At 53.9% G+C, this 14,581-nt stretch overlaps 2 long non-coding RNA genes across 5 annotated transcripts in view; one reads left to right on the plus strand and one right to left on the minus strand.

The window, feature by feature from the left end:
- Positions 1–1,924, minus strand: part of LOC147911147 (uncharacterized) — a 32,161-nt gene extending 30,237 nt beyond the window's left edge. For all 4 annotated transcript variants that reach the window (XR_015551522.1, XR_015551520.1, XR_015551519.1 and 1 more), the window contains exon 1: positions 1,654–1,924. This is a non-coding gene — a long non-coding RNA (uncharacterized LOC147911147). The remainder of the gene's footprint in view (positions 1–1,653) is intronic.
- A 10,844-nt stretch (positions 1,925–12,768) lies between these two features.
- On the plus strand, positions 12,769–14,161 carry LOC147911148 (uncharacterized). Its single transcript, XR_015551517.1, has 4 exons — positions 12,769–13,117; positions 13,253–13,374; positions 13,557–13,674; positions 14,009–14,161. It is a non-coding gene; the product is annotated as an uncharacterized LOC147911148 (long non-coding RNA).
- Positions 14,162–14,581: the final 420 nt, after the last annotated feature.

Consider the following 14,581-nt stretch of genomic DNA (forward strand, 5'->3'; position numbering starts at 1 on the left):
TAATGTACTGTCTTTTGGATGATAGGGAGGCATATGGGTCCATTTTGGAAATATGCCCATCTGTCTTTGCTCCCCATGGGAAGTTTCTGGTCACTAGGTCTCCAGGTGGCTTTCATAATCCCTAGTTCTGTAATAGCTTGGTGCCTCTCCTTCTAATTGGGGTAGAAATAAAAGAGATCAGAGAGACTTATTAGTTTTGGTTGCATGAAGTCTTCTATGAAGACCATCCATGCATATTGTTCTGGATAGCTCTCTGTTCCTAAGACTACTAGTTACTTTAAGGGCTTGACGGGAACTGTGAAAGGTCTGATATTTTACCTTACCTGCAAGCTAATAAGTCAGCCTACCATGATCTTATAGATGATGGCAAAAGACACGATACCCATGGGTCAGAGACAAAAAACTTAATGACACAGCAATAGCAGTGGCCAGAGTATCAGCATTTGCACCGGTTCACTGAATCTCACTTCCTACAGTGTGATACAGAGTGGGCCAGGTGACATGCAGAGGGTTGCAAGATCTCAGAGCCTAAGGAACTCAAATCTTTGATAACGGGCAGGATGTCTGCTAAACATTGCCTTGGGGGGTGTTATTTTTATTATACTGGGCAGTAAGCAAGCCTGCCCTTTGCTCCAGAGGAGACCACTATTTCTATCTTCCAAGGCTGACAGCTCTACACACATCCTTGAAAAGACAGCCTAGTCTTACTGGCTTTCAAAGATAAGCTTGAATGAGACTTGATCATCATTCAGTTCTTCTGTTTCCATTATTGAGATTGTGCAAATATGCTCTTTTCTCTGTAGAGTTCACTAATTTTATTCATACATAAGGGATACTTTTGGTTTTATTTATTAAGTTGAAATTGTCTTATTAGAGGAAATGATGAGACTATTATGGGTTGGATCTGAAAATATGCTTTTCCCGGAAAAATGTGAAAGAAGATCAGTGCTCACAGAACTTTGTCACAAGGAGTTGATAGCAACTTAAATGATTTTAATTTGAATACTGTTTTATACAACTTTCTTCCATTTACTTCAACCTCTCTGCTTCCTGTAACTTCCATATGGGAATGGGGCACTTTCAGGGATTCACTGAACTCATTTATACTATTAAAATGGTTTTGTCTGTTGTGTTTTTTTTTTATTGAGGGAAAGTTGACATACAAAATTATATTAGTTTCAGGGGTACAATGTAATGATTCAATGTTTGAGTATATATTGAAATGATCACTACACCACCACCAGAAGGGAAGCATTTCAGTATTTTAATTGGTAAGACTGTGCTCATGCACGTCCATGGATTATCAGTTCCATGGCATTCCCTGCTGGATCCCCCCACACCCCTGTCCTGCCTCATTTTTCAAAGCTCCAAACAGTGTTCCCACCCCAGCATGTGGTGGTAATGTAACCACAGCACACGATTGAGGAAAAAATCACAACCACCCAGGGCCGACACACTTTAAGGTCTCGGGCCCAATTGCCCCATTTGGACGAGTTGGTAACACCAACACTTAGTGTGTAAACTGGAAGATTGTCCAAGACCATGGACCACAGAATGACATGGGCTCAGAAGTCACCTTGGACAGCAAGGGACAGTGTGAGGTCACTCACTGACCAGGATTATGGTCCCTTATCCTGGCAAAGTAGAGCTCACCCGGGATCCATCAGGCCAAGCCAGGGAGGAGGCTGTGGGCCTTCTAGGGAATTTCTGCCCTAAAGGGAATTGCATAAGAAAGGCAGGGGTGCTGAGAATCCTAGTTGACAGGGAGCAGCCATGTTTATGGAACGAGGCCCAGCAGTAGCCTTAAAAGCTGCATCACAAATCTTTCCGCCTGGATACAAAACAAGCAGGAAAAGGAATTCAGAGTCTTGGACAAGGATCACAGCAGGATTCAAATCCAGGTCAGGGGTGAACAGGGAGCCCCTAGAGGGGCCTCAGGAGCTAGATCCTGCCTGCCTTTAGTCCATTTGCTAATGAGCTTCCTTGGGCCTTGTCCTCTCCACGTGCACGTTTTGATCATTTTACATTGTTTTCCCCACTTAGAACTGATGCAATTCCAGAGATTGAACTAGAAAACTACAAGTTCCTAAAATTTAGTCAAAAGAAATCTCAACAAGAGGGCCGGCCCTGTGGCTTGGTGGTTAAGTGCGCGCGCTGCGATGCTGGTGGCCCGGGTTCGGATCCCGGGTGCGCATCGAGGCACCACTTCTCCGTTCATCCTGAGGCCGAGTCCCGCATACAGCAACTAGAAGGATGTGCAGCTACGACATACAACTATCCACTGGGGCTTTGGGGGGAAAAAATAAAATAAATAAAATCTTTAAAAAAAAAAAAGAAATCTCAACAAGAGAAACAGAAAACGTTCCCTGTTCCTCAAGAATGTAGAAAGGCAGCCCCTGCCTGTGGCACGACATGGTCCTGATAGTGCTGTTTTAAAGACACCCACATTTCAGTGGTTGTTGCTCTGCCTGTGAAAGTACCTTCAACCTTAAAATCCCAAGAGAACGGGCGGGGGGCCATGTCTGCTCCTGGAGGAGCTGAATGATACTGAAATGAACTGGTCTTCGGAATTACGGGGACTTGGGAGTGTTCCCACTAGCCAGCGAAGGGCTGGCCCTTCTCCCTTCTCCCACATACAATAAGCTGATGACCCAGAAGAGTTCGTGATTCAAGGAGAAATGTGAGATTAAGTGTCTCACTTACATGCCTACAGAAAGCGACAGAACCACACCACAACTCCCAGACTGTAAAAGGGAACAGGACTTTAATATAATATTCAAATATGGCATTTATTGTTTACAACAAATAACTACTGCCCCTCCACAATGTGTGAATTGGTCCTGGGTCTACCCCAGGGAGCTGGGCTGGGGTCATCCCCTCTCTCTTGGGTTTAAGGGGACCTCAGAGATCAGCTTACAATGCTCCCCTTCCCGTCAGGAGGTAGGAGCTGGCCCAGTGCATCCCAAGCCTCCCAGCTGTGTCCCCGTTGCTGAGGATGGGGCTGTGATCTTCCACTGGTACGGGGGTTGGTGTTGGGGCCTGGGGACTGAGTAGAAGAGTCGGGTTATCCTGGGGGGCCTCCCTCAGAATCGTGGCCCCCACCCTGTCCCCACTGCACTGAGTGCTCCAGGCTCTGTGCTCAGTGCTGTCAGCCACCAGTACCCCATTTGTCCCTGCCACGCGAGCGAACATTTAGTATCACCTATTTCACAGAGGAGGAAACGGAGTCTCAGGAAGCTGAAGAGAGTCACCCCAGTCACAGGACTGCTCAGTAGTGGAGCTGGGATCCCAGTGCCAGTTGTCCCACTCCCTAAGGGCACGTTTAGCCCGAAGTTTTACTGTACCAATAGGAGTCAGTCACCACAGCCCAGACAATCACTCACCCCAGACCTTGATGATGGCGGGTTCTTCTTGTCCTTGAGTATTCTGCTGGCCAACTAGGTCTGGGTGTCCAGCTTGCAGGACAGGCTGTAGCTCCAGGACAGAGAGGCACCTGTGAGCCTAACAGGAGCCACACCTCAGATGTCCCCCACTGCCTGCCCAGCAGCTGGAGTCTGGGTGTCCCAGAGGTCGCCATGCAAAAGACTTGGGGCTGAGTGGGGGGCCACGGAGACAGGCACTGTGGACTGGCCAACAGGGAGAGTCCACCCCTGCCCTCACCCAACTCCTGCCCGGCCTCACCTATCATTCTCGTTGAGCAGCTCCATGTCCTGGAACCAGGCCCCAAATCGCTCCTCGGGCTCTAGGTTGTAATTCTTTGTGGCCACCTGGAGCAGCAGGATCTCCCTCATGACTGGCTATTCCTGAGACCAGAGGGAAAGAGAGGCTGCAGATAGGGCCTGAGTGGGGATGCTGCATGGACCTTATGGGGGGTGAGGAGTGGGGCAGGGGACCAGTCCTGGGAACTGTCCTTCCCTCCAGTTCCATCCAGGCTCTACCTGTTCTCAGAATGGGAATAATCAGCCCCTCCTCCAGGAAATTTTCCTTGATGCCATCCTCCCCTCAACCCACCGCCAATTGGATGGGTCTCCCACTTCTCTGTTATCAAACTCTTCTACACAATGTAAGATACAGGGGGTGGAGCCAGGGACTGTTCTGCCCAGAGGGTCTCTGAATTCCTCCTCCTTCCCCTCCCCTGAAGGGGGTGCGGCAGCTGTTCACTTCAGTCCTCTTCTCAGGTTGATCTCATTCTCCTGGAAGGCAGACAGCCAGAGTCCATCAGACAGAGCCCTCTAGTCTGACTAGCCCCCTATGCCCACCCCTTCTCATGTTGCACTACTGCCAGGTCCCCAGAGGGGGCTGGGCATGCAGAGAAAACAGGACTTGGACCTAAGCCTGGCTCTGAGCTCCAGAGAAGGAGGACATGGGGGAGAGGCTAAGGGACCTGGCAGCATAACCCTCTCTGATGACAGACTTGGAGGCTGAGGCCTCAGGCAGAGGGGACTGCTCAGCCACTTATGTGCTGCCTGACTTGGAGGGGCCCGAATCCTCTCTCCCTCCACGGGCAGCATGGGAGGGAGAGGCTGAGTCCAGCTCAGATAAAACCTCACGCAGCTGTGCCGTCAGGCAGCTCTGAGCTTCCCCAGCCTGGGGAACCGGAATGGGTGTCTCAGGTGGAAACTCTGTTCACTCATCCCTAAGATGTGCCTGATGCCCCAGCTCCCAGAGGCGGCTGTGAGGCTCTCAGGAGAGATGTGCCAAGTGCTGAGAGCTCAGAGCTCAGTTCGGGGGCTCCCGCAGCCCAAGGCTCAGGATCCTCCCTGCCTGGTCCTCAGGTGCACCTACCTCGAGATTATCACCCATCAGCAGGTGCAGCATCAGCAGGTGACCAAGGAAAGTGCCAATATAGGGGATGACACTCTGTGACATCAGAGTGTGGATGGGATGAGCCCTTGCTCTCAAGTCGGGCCCCTGCAGACCGTCCCCTGAAAAGTCCTCACCCTCAGCCTCCTGGCCCACCCCAGGGTTCCCACGGGGAGCTGCCTAGGACCCTTAGCAGCCTCCCCTCAATTCCTCCTCCCTTCACACCCCAAGAACACCACACTCCTCCTCCTCACCTCCCAGGGCAGGCTTCTGGCAAATCACAGGGTATGCGGTCCCTGGCCCTCCCCACAACAACCCATCCTGCACCAGCTCTTCCAGGCTCTCCTCCTGGTCACTTCTACTGGGGGATTCAGGCACTGTGGCAGCAAGAGGAAGGGCCGTCCTCTCTTGATTTGAGGCCTCCAGCTGGGAGGGCAGAGCCCCTCCCCCACAGGCACACTCACCTGCTGCTGCTGCTGTTTCTCCTGCACTCTATGGGGGCTGATCTGCGGGGGGGTAAAGGTGGAGGGCCCCTCCTGCCAGGGTCGAGGAGAGTGTCAACGGGCCATACTCCCCTCACCCCATTTCTCTCCAGCACCACTGTCCTCTGACCCTGGACATCTGACTCCAGGCAACTGGTACCAATAGCACTCCATCCTCCAAGATGTTGTAATTCTAGAACAAGCCCAGCTCCAACTCTCACTCTGGGTGTGAGCTTGGGCTTTGGGCCAGGCCTCCCCGAGCCTGTTTCCTCATCTGGAAGGTGTGAGAACTCCAGCTACCTCACAGGTTCTCCTGAGGACTCAGTGTCACATGACATTGTTCTCGCCCTCACCCTTCCAGGTGGAGCAGGCAGAAAGCTCCCACATTCCTTTCCTCCCTCTTACCTCATCACCACCCTGTGTGGCCTGCAACTGAGGCTCAACTGGGGGAGGACTGGCCCCCAAGTTCACTCTCAGCTTTTAGGGTTCAGTTTGGACTGAGAGCCTGAGTTTCTTTCTGTCTGTTGGCCTGGGCAATCTCGTGCTTCTCTCCTCTCTAGGCGTCCACATTGGGCAGCCCAAAAACACTGGTATTTGATTCCTCAGTTACAGTTATTCGACAGAGTGAGAGAGAGAGAGATGGAACATGAAAGAGGGAGTAAGAGGAAGTGAGAGACTTTTTTAGTTAAAATTTAGACAAGACATCCCATCACTTTGGCTGTTATTATGTTAAGAAGCCAGTTACTAACTACTTAGTGGTTCCACGGGGATGGCTATACCATGGGTGGGGCTTACTGGGTACCACTGTGGAGGCTGCTCACCTCATAGGCCAAGACGAGACACTTGGGTCTCATTCTCCATTAAACAGGAAACAATTGAATGGTTTTATGCTGCAGGATGGCAGTATGTAAATTTCCATTAGGTTCAACCCCCTCATGATGCTGACCTGAAAATGAGGCCAAGTTGGAAGCGACTGTTCCAATATCACATTGCTAGAACCCAGGCCTGTTTTGAGTGGTGTTCTGTGCTACCTGTCACCCCTTCTTGTTATTCTTCCATATCTAAGTTTGTGCCTTAGGTACATGTGACACCAGCCCACAGAGGTAATAGATATTATGTCATATACACTGGGTGACATCCCTAGGAAGTAGATTCTAGCCTGATCCCCATGGTGCAGGTTTAGAGACTAGGGAGGACCTGAGAGGTACAGAGACTTTCTCAGGATGAAGAACTGGTAAGAAAAAGGAGGTCTGCATTCATCTCTGTCTCCTCAAAGCTAGGACCCGACTTAGGTTTCCAGGGAGCTGTGGCTAGGGCTGTGTATGCTCCTTGTGTACAGCTCAGGAGATGACATGGGGGAGGAGGGTTAGCAGCCAGGGCACAGGGGGCAGCTCTGGACAAGTCTGATTGAGGGAAGGGGCCTAGGTAAAGGAGTCTTGAAAAAAGACCTCACTTCCTTGGTCATAGACCTCAAAAGATCTTAGAACTCTGGTAACCAGGCACCCACAGCCCCCCATCCAGCTCACTTGACTGGAGACAGTCAACAGGAAAAAATATTTTGTTGTTGTATCCCAACTTTTGGAGGATCTAGGCACAAAAAAACCCAGAAAGAGAAACTTTTGGGTCGTTGCCGACGTTGGCTCAGCCCTCATCCCCGACGCCTCTGGGCGTCTGACAGGAGGCAGTGAAGGGTAACACAGGGCAGCCCAGGATAGGCTAGTGCAGGCCAGGACACAACTGTGATCCCACCTGATCAGCCCCACACCCCTTGTCCCTCATCTTGTGTGTGTGTGTGTGTCTGTGTGTGTTTGTGTGGAGGGGAGAAAGCAGGGTATGAGGGGCAGGCCATTCCTGGGCAGGAGCTGGTTGTTAGGTGTCGGAAGCATGGTGGGCCTGTCATGTTCATAGCCCAGGTCATGGCTGGCAGCATGAGAAGGTGAGCTCCTCTACTCTTATGTTACTGAGCCATAGAGGTTTCATCTCTTTTCCTGCCTGACCACAGTTCTTTGCAGGGATGTCCCTCTGTGCCTGAACTGAGGAGCAGACTTTCTCTTGGGGGATGACCCCAGTGGCAGTGTGCAGGCAGCCCCTGATTCCTTCAGGCCCAGCTCCAGAGCAGTCTTTGCAGAACTCTAGTAAGAAGGTCATCGAGGAGCTGCCCAATGGTTTCAATTTCGCCAACTCACTAGGCAAGGTGAAGGTGCCTGAGGCCACAAACACCATCCAGTGCTGCTCTGAGATGAGAACAGGAGCAGAGGGTCTCCACACTCAGGACCTTGAGATGACCAGGTTGGACCAGAACTAGGGAGTGACCAGACTGGGGCTGTCCCTTTTTCAAGCTAAATGGGATGTACACGCAGGTAACCTTGCCTGTTTCAGAGCTGAGCTGCCATGACCCTCTTACCCTTGCCCAGTGTGAGCTTCTGGAGGCCACTGAGGCAGAGGCAGAGGGTAAGGGGGACTGCAGGCTGGATATTCCTGGAAGGGAAGTGGGATCTTTCCTGTGTTTAGAAGGACACATGGAAAGTCAGCTATGTGGGTGAATCTTTCTCTTTATCCCACTGTAGAGCCAGCTGCAGAGCTCCAGCCAGTGGCAGAAGCAGAGCAGTGGGCAGTGGTGGAGGAAGAGCTGGCTCCAGCTCCGTTCACATCACCACTACTAGTGCTGACGCCAGCGTCCCCTCCATCAGCAGTGTTGGAGCTGGAGCAAGGGCCGACATCGGCTCCAGTAGGAGTGAGAGCTGCTGAGCTGGAGTCACCTGCACCATCATTTTTAGTGGGAAGTCCATCTCCACCTGTGGCTGTTAAGGAGAGTGAGAAGAAGCCCAACCTCACGGCCTTCTCTCCTAAGCTGGTGGTGGAGCAGTGGACCGTGATAGATGTGGTGAACAGCTGGGATCTCAGGGCAGGGTGGAGCAGGCCGTCCCTCTGCCATCGTTGCCCCAGACCTGATCCAAACTCCCATGATCTGGGCCCAAATCCCAGCTCCACCTCTTACCAACCATATGACCTGGGCAACTTCCAGAACCCCCAAGCCTTTGCTGTCCACCTGCAGACCGTAGAGGTGGACACTAACAGGACCTGCTGCACAGAGTGGCTGTGCCGGCTCCATGAGGTAGAAGAGATGGAAAGCTTGGCAGGGCTTGGCCCATCAGTGGTGGAGGGGAACTCACTGTGTGCAGCCAGGTCTACGGTGGCCCAGCCGTCTCCTCAGGAGGCTCAACAGCCTCAGGACTTGACACCTGATGTGTGCTTCACTACAAGGGAGACAGACAAGGCCAGTGGTTGTAGCTGCCACGGGGGAATGTGCATCAGAATGGAGAGTGGGACCAGAGAGGAGATCAGGGTGGTGGCAGATGCCCCCTTGGCATGAGCAGAGTTGAGCCACCGTCTGGAGCTTGGAGTTAGCCAGGACGGGCTGGGTGCAAATGCCCCTCTCCCTTCCCTGCCGTGATTGGGTCCTGGGTCATCCTGTGTTGAGTACCCTCGGTGGACAGAGAAGAAAACCCAGGGACTCTCACAAGGCTCAGGCCACATCCTGAGCTTCCTGAGCTCTAGCTCTAAACTGTGACAACTGTGTGGGACTTTAGTGGCTGTGGACACAGAGGTGGCCTGTGGCAGGGCTGGATGACACTCCCCCTGTCCCCCAGGAGCTCTTCTGGAAGGTGGTGCCCTCTCAGTGCCTGGGATCCACCTGGCACAAGAAGAATAAGCCTGGCAGTGAGCACTAGACACCCACCATCCAGGCCACCATCGACCAGTTCAGAAGGGTGGCCAGCCTCGTCATCACCACCTGCCTAGGGGACGCGAGCATGACAGCCCAGGACAGGGCGAGGGTGGTAGAGCACTGGGTCCAGGTGGCCCAGGAGTGCCGTGGGAGGCCCAGTAGAGCCCCTCTCTGGAGACTTGGGAACTGCCTCTCCACCTTTATCAGCTCCCAGGATTGAAGTGTGTGGTCTAAGCTCCTGCAAGTTCCTAGGCCCTTCCTGCCAGGGGCCCCGCTGACCTTGACTCCAGGTCCCAGTGGGAGGATGCTCACTTCCTACCTGGCTCCTTCCCTGGGTTGAGCTAAACTCCTCCTCCTTGTGAGTGTTACTTTCTGCGTCCTAAATGTCCTTCTGGGGCTCCCTGAGCATCTGTCTCATCCAGTAGGGGAGATGTAAATAGAAGGAGACTGAAGCTAGAGCAAGCGGGGCTCCAGTGCCCAACCTGACACCTCATTCTCTTCCCTTCCCCAGGAGTGTGAGATCTGGAAAACTTCTCCTCATCCCGCACTTTCATCTCTGCTCTGCAGAAAACCTCCACAAGCCACCTGAAGAACACACGGGGGTAAGTTTCCCTGTGGGTAGGCCTCTCTCCATAGGAGGACCAGGATGGATGGGGGCTCTCCTGTATGTCTGCCATTGGCGCCTTAGTCAGCCGGGAACTCCTGGGAGACAGCAAATACTGGGGACAGGGCCTGGGAGTGGGTAGTTGGTCTCTAAGTCTCCTGGTGTCCTTAGTGAACCAGTTCTGCTTCAGGACTCGGTTTCCCTAAATGTCAGCTATTGGGTTGAGCCACATTGGAGATTTTCAAGTGTTTATAGCAACAGAACTCTATGGCCAGTTGAAACTCATAGTGGTCAAAACAGAGCTGCTCTGTAGAGCTGGGGAGTGGAGACCCCAGTGACCAACAGGAGAGCCCCCTCCCAGTCCCATGAGACCTTAGTGCTCAGAGGAGCCCAGTGAGAACACTCCTCCAGGCAGGTTGAATCTCTTGGGTTGTCAAAGAAAAGGGATTTGCACTCAGACCCCTCACATTATCCCTAAATTTATCCTTCCCTCTTTCCCCTCCCCTCAGGTAAAGCTCTGAAAAACTTAAGGAGCTCTATAGCCAAGATGAGTCCTTGAGCAGAGAACTGATGACCAAGATAGAGTGGAGGCTGGGGGTCTGGAAAGAGAGGAGGGGGGAGAGGGGCAGGTGTACTGGGCAGGCTGTGGTTTTGATTGTTTCTCACTTGAACTTTCTCTGAAACATTTCAGTCTATCTTGTCCAGGTTAACAAGCAGAGGGATCTGTTCAGCTACTGGGCAGCAGGGTGCCATTTTTGGGCAGGAGGCCCTGGTCATGGGACACAGTGGTGTTGGTTGGGCTGTTCCAGGAGGAGTTGCTGAGCTGGTGCCATCAGCAGGTCTCTGGCTTCCATGCACGTCCATCCTGCTGGATGTAGCTTCTTCCAAGCTGTTGCGGTGGGTTTAGCCCTCAGCCTAATCCTGTCCTCAGGAAGCCAGGCCCCTGCTGCTCCTTCTGTCTTCACCATGTCTCCAAGGGGAGGACACCCTGCCTGTCCCAGGGACATGCATGGCAGAGGATTCCCATGGTCCAGGTGGACAAACAGGCTGCTCATCCTTGGGTCTGAACGGCTGGACCAGAGACAGATGTGTGTGCTTTCGGGGACCACCCCCGGACCCCTAGAGCAGTCACTCGAGTCAACCACAAGAGTCTCATCTGAGTGCCTGGTTGGCAATGACATATGCCCCCAAGGGCTTATGAGAAGCGTCTAGGCAACTCATGGATTCTTAGTGGATCCTGCTGAAAGGACGTTAGGAGCTTCACGTAAATGAGGAAGCAAAGCGTCCTGTCACCACCTTCCCTGTGGATCAGAGGTGGCACATTGGGGGTTCAGTTCCTGAGTGGATAAAGAAAGAGTTCAGGGCAGGGGAATGTCCTGAGGGCCTCCTTGGGGAGGAGAAGGCTTTGGCATGGCCTCTGGCCCAGCCTAGGGGCCAGACACTCCACGAGACTGGGGCAGGCAGGAGCCATGCAACCAGACTCCCAAGACACCCCGTCCTCTCCACTGCTCGGCACAGGACCAAGCTTTGAGAGCTCAGAGGACAGGACTGTTGTCAGTGGTGGGGCTGCGGATTAGGTGAGGATGTGGGAACAGGGCATCTGGCTGGGAGGGGCAAGCGGCCTCTCCTCTTTGGGCCCCTGAGCAACTCACTGCCCCTGTTTGGGCCTCTGTCTCCTCATCAGGGAAGGGAGGGATGGTGATTGTGTGGCGCAGGCCTCACAGGGTGGTGCTGAGTTAAGAGGGTGGAAAGGACTGTGGGAGCTTTCTGCCTGCTCCACCTGGAGGGGTGAGGGCGAGCACAATGATGACAGTCATGTGACACTGAATCCTCAGGAGTACTTGTGAGGTAGCTGGAGTTCTCACACCTTCCATATGAGAAAACAGGCTCAGGGAGGCCAGACAGAAAGCCCAAGCTCACACCCAGAGTGAGAGTTGGAGCTGGGCTTGTTCTAGAATCACAACACCTTGGAGGATGTATTGGCATTGGTACCAGTTGACTCGAGTCAGATGTCCAGGTTCGGAGGCCAGTGGTGCTGGAGAGAAATGGGGTGAGGGGAGTATGGCCCGTTGACACTCTCCTCGACCCTGGCAGGAGGGGCCCTCCACCTTTACCCCCCCGCAGATCAGCCCCCATAGAGTGCAGGAGAAGCAGCAGCAGCAGCAGGTGAGTGTGCCTGTGGGGGAGGGGCTCTGCCCTCCCAGCTGGAGGCCTCAAATCAAGAGAGGACGGCCCTTCCTCTTGCTGCCACAGTGCCTGAATCCCCCAGTAGAAGTGACCAGGAGGAGGGCCTGGAAGATCTGGTGCAGGATGGTTATTGTGGGGAGGACCAGGGACCGCATACCCTGTGATTTGCCAGAAGCCTGCCCTGGGAGGTGAGGAGGAGGAGTGTGGTGTTCTTGGGGTGTGAAGGGAGGAGGAATTGAGGGGAGGCTGCTAAGGGTCCTAGGCTGTTCCCAGTGCGAACTCTGGTGTGGGCCAGGAGGCTGAGGGTGAGGACTTTTCAGGGGAGGGTTTGCAGGGGCCCGACTTGAGAGCAAGGGCTCATCCCATCCACACTCTGATGTCACAGAGTGTCATCCCCTATATTGGCACTTTCCTTGGTCACCTGCTGATGCTGCACCTGCTGATGGGTGATAATCTCGAGGTGGGTTCACCTGAGGACCAGGCATTGAGGCCCAGGATCCTGAGCCTTGGGATGTGGGAGTCCCTGAACTGAGCTCTGAGCTCTCAGCACTTGGCACATCTCTCCTGAGAGCCTCACAGCCGCCTCTGGGAGCTGGGGCATCAGGCACATCTTAGGGATGAGTGAACAGAGTTTCCACCTGAGACACCCATTCCGGTTCCCCAGGCTGGGGAAGCTCAGAGCTGCCTGACGGCACAGCTGCGTGAGGTTTTATCTGAGCTGGACTCAGCCTCTCCCTCCCATGCTGCCCGTGGAGGGAGAGAGGATTCGGGCCCCTCCAAGTCAGGCAGCACATAAGTGGCTGAGCAGTCCCCTCTGCCTGAGGCCTCAGCCTCCAAGTCTGTCATCAGAGAGGGTTGTGCTGCCAGGTCCCTCAGCCTCTCCCCCATGTCCTCCTTCTCTGGAGCCCAGAGCCAGTCCTAGGTCCAAGTCCTGTTTTCTCTGCATGCCCGGCCACCTCTGGGGACCTGGCAGTAGTGCAACATGAGAAGGGGTGGGCATAGGGGGCTAGTCAGGCTAGGGGGCTCTGTCTGATGGACTCTGGCTGTCTGCCTTCCAGGGGAATGAGATCAACCTGAGAAGAGGACTGAAGTGAACAGCTGCCGCACCCCCTTCAGGGGAGGGGAAGGAGGAGGAATTCAGAGACCCTCTGGGCAGAACAGTCCCTGGCTCCACCCCCTGTATCTTACATTGAGTGGAAGAGTTTGATAACAGAGAAGTGGGAGACCCATCCAGTTGGCAGGTGGGTTGAGGGGAGGATGGCATCAAGGAAAAAGTCCTGGAGGAGGCGCTGCTTATTCCCATTCTGAGAACAGGTAAAACCTGGTAGGAACTGGAGGGAAGGACAGTTCCCAGGACTGGTCCCTGCCCCACCCCTGACACCCGACAAGGCCCATGCAGCATCCCTCACCCAGGCCCTAACTGCAGCCTCTCCTTCCCTCTGGTCCCAGGAATAGCCAGTCATGAGGGAGATCCTGCTGCTCCAGGTGGCCACAAAGAATTACAACCTAGAGCCCGAGGAGCGATTTGGGGCCTGGTTCCAGGACATGGAGCTGCTCAACGAGAATGATAGGTGAGGCCGGGCAGGAGTTGGGTGAGGGCAGGGGTGGACTCTCCCTGTTGGCCAGTCCACAGAGCCTGTCTCCGTGGCCCCCCACTCAGTCCCAGGCCTTATTGCATGGCGACCTCTGGGACACTCAGACTCCAGCTGCTGGGCAGGCAGTGAGGGGACACCTGAGGTGTGGTTTCTCTTAGGTTCACAGGAGCCTCTCTGTCCTGGAGCTACAGCCTGTCCTGCCAGCTGAACCCCCAGACCTAGTTGGCCAGCAGAATACTCAAGGCCAAGAAGAACCCGCCATCATCAAGGTCAGGGGTGAGTGAGTGTCTGGGCCGGGGTGACTGACTCCTATGGGTTCAGTTAGGCTTCGGGCTAAGCATGGCCTTGGGTAGTCGAACAGCTGGCAATGGGATCCCAACTCCACTACTGAGCAGTCCTGTGATTGGGGTGACTCTCTTCAGCTTCCTGAGACTCCATTTCCCCCTCTGTGAAATAGGTGATACTAAATGATCGCTCGCGTGTCAGGGACAAATGGGGTACTGGTGGCTGACAGCACTGAGCACAGGGTCAGGAGCACCCAGTGCAGTGGGGACAGGGTGGGGGCCATGATTCTTCCAGGCCACCAAGATAATCCGACTCTTCTACTCAGTCCCCAGGCCCCAACACTGAGCCCCGTACCAGTGGCCGATCACAGCCCCATCCTCAGCAACGGGGACACAGCTGGGAGGCTTGGGATGCACTGGGCCAGCTCCTCCCTCCTGACTGGAAGGGGAGCATTGTAAGCTGATTCCTGCGACCCCTGACGCCCAAGAGAGAGGGGACACACCCACCTCACCTCCCTGATATCTCTACCCCCGCAACTATTTACCAACTGGGGAGGGACAGAAGTTATTTATTGTAAACAATAAATGCCATATTTGAATATTATATTAAAGTCCTGTTCCCTTTACAGTCTGGGAGTTGTGGTGTGGTTCTGTCGCTTTCTGTAGGCATGTAAGTGAGACACTGAATCTCACATTTCTCCTTGAATCACGAACTCTTCCGGGTCATCAGCTTATTGTACGTGGGAGAAGGGAGAAGGGCCAGCCCCTTCCCTGGCTAGTGGGGACACCCCCAAATCCCCCTAATTCCGAAGACCAGTTCATTTCAGTATCATTCAGCTCCTCCAGGAGCAGACGTGTCCCCCCGCCCGTTTTCTTGGGATTTAAATGTTGAAGGTACT

This window comes from Ceratotherium simum, unplaced genomic scaffold (assembly GCF_057802395.1).
Source record: "Ceratotherium simum simum isolate JZ-2026a unplaced genomic scaffold, ASM5780239v1 HiC_scaffold_56, whole genome shotgun sequence".
In the NCBI taxonomy this organism is placed as follows: domain Eukaryota; kingdom Metazoa; phylum Chordata; class Mammalia; order Perissodactyla; family Rhinocerotidae; genus Ceratotherium; species Ceratotherium simum.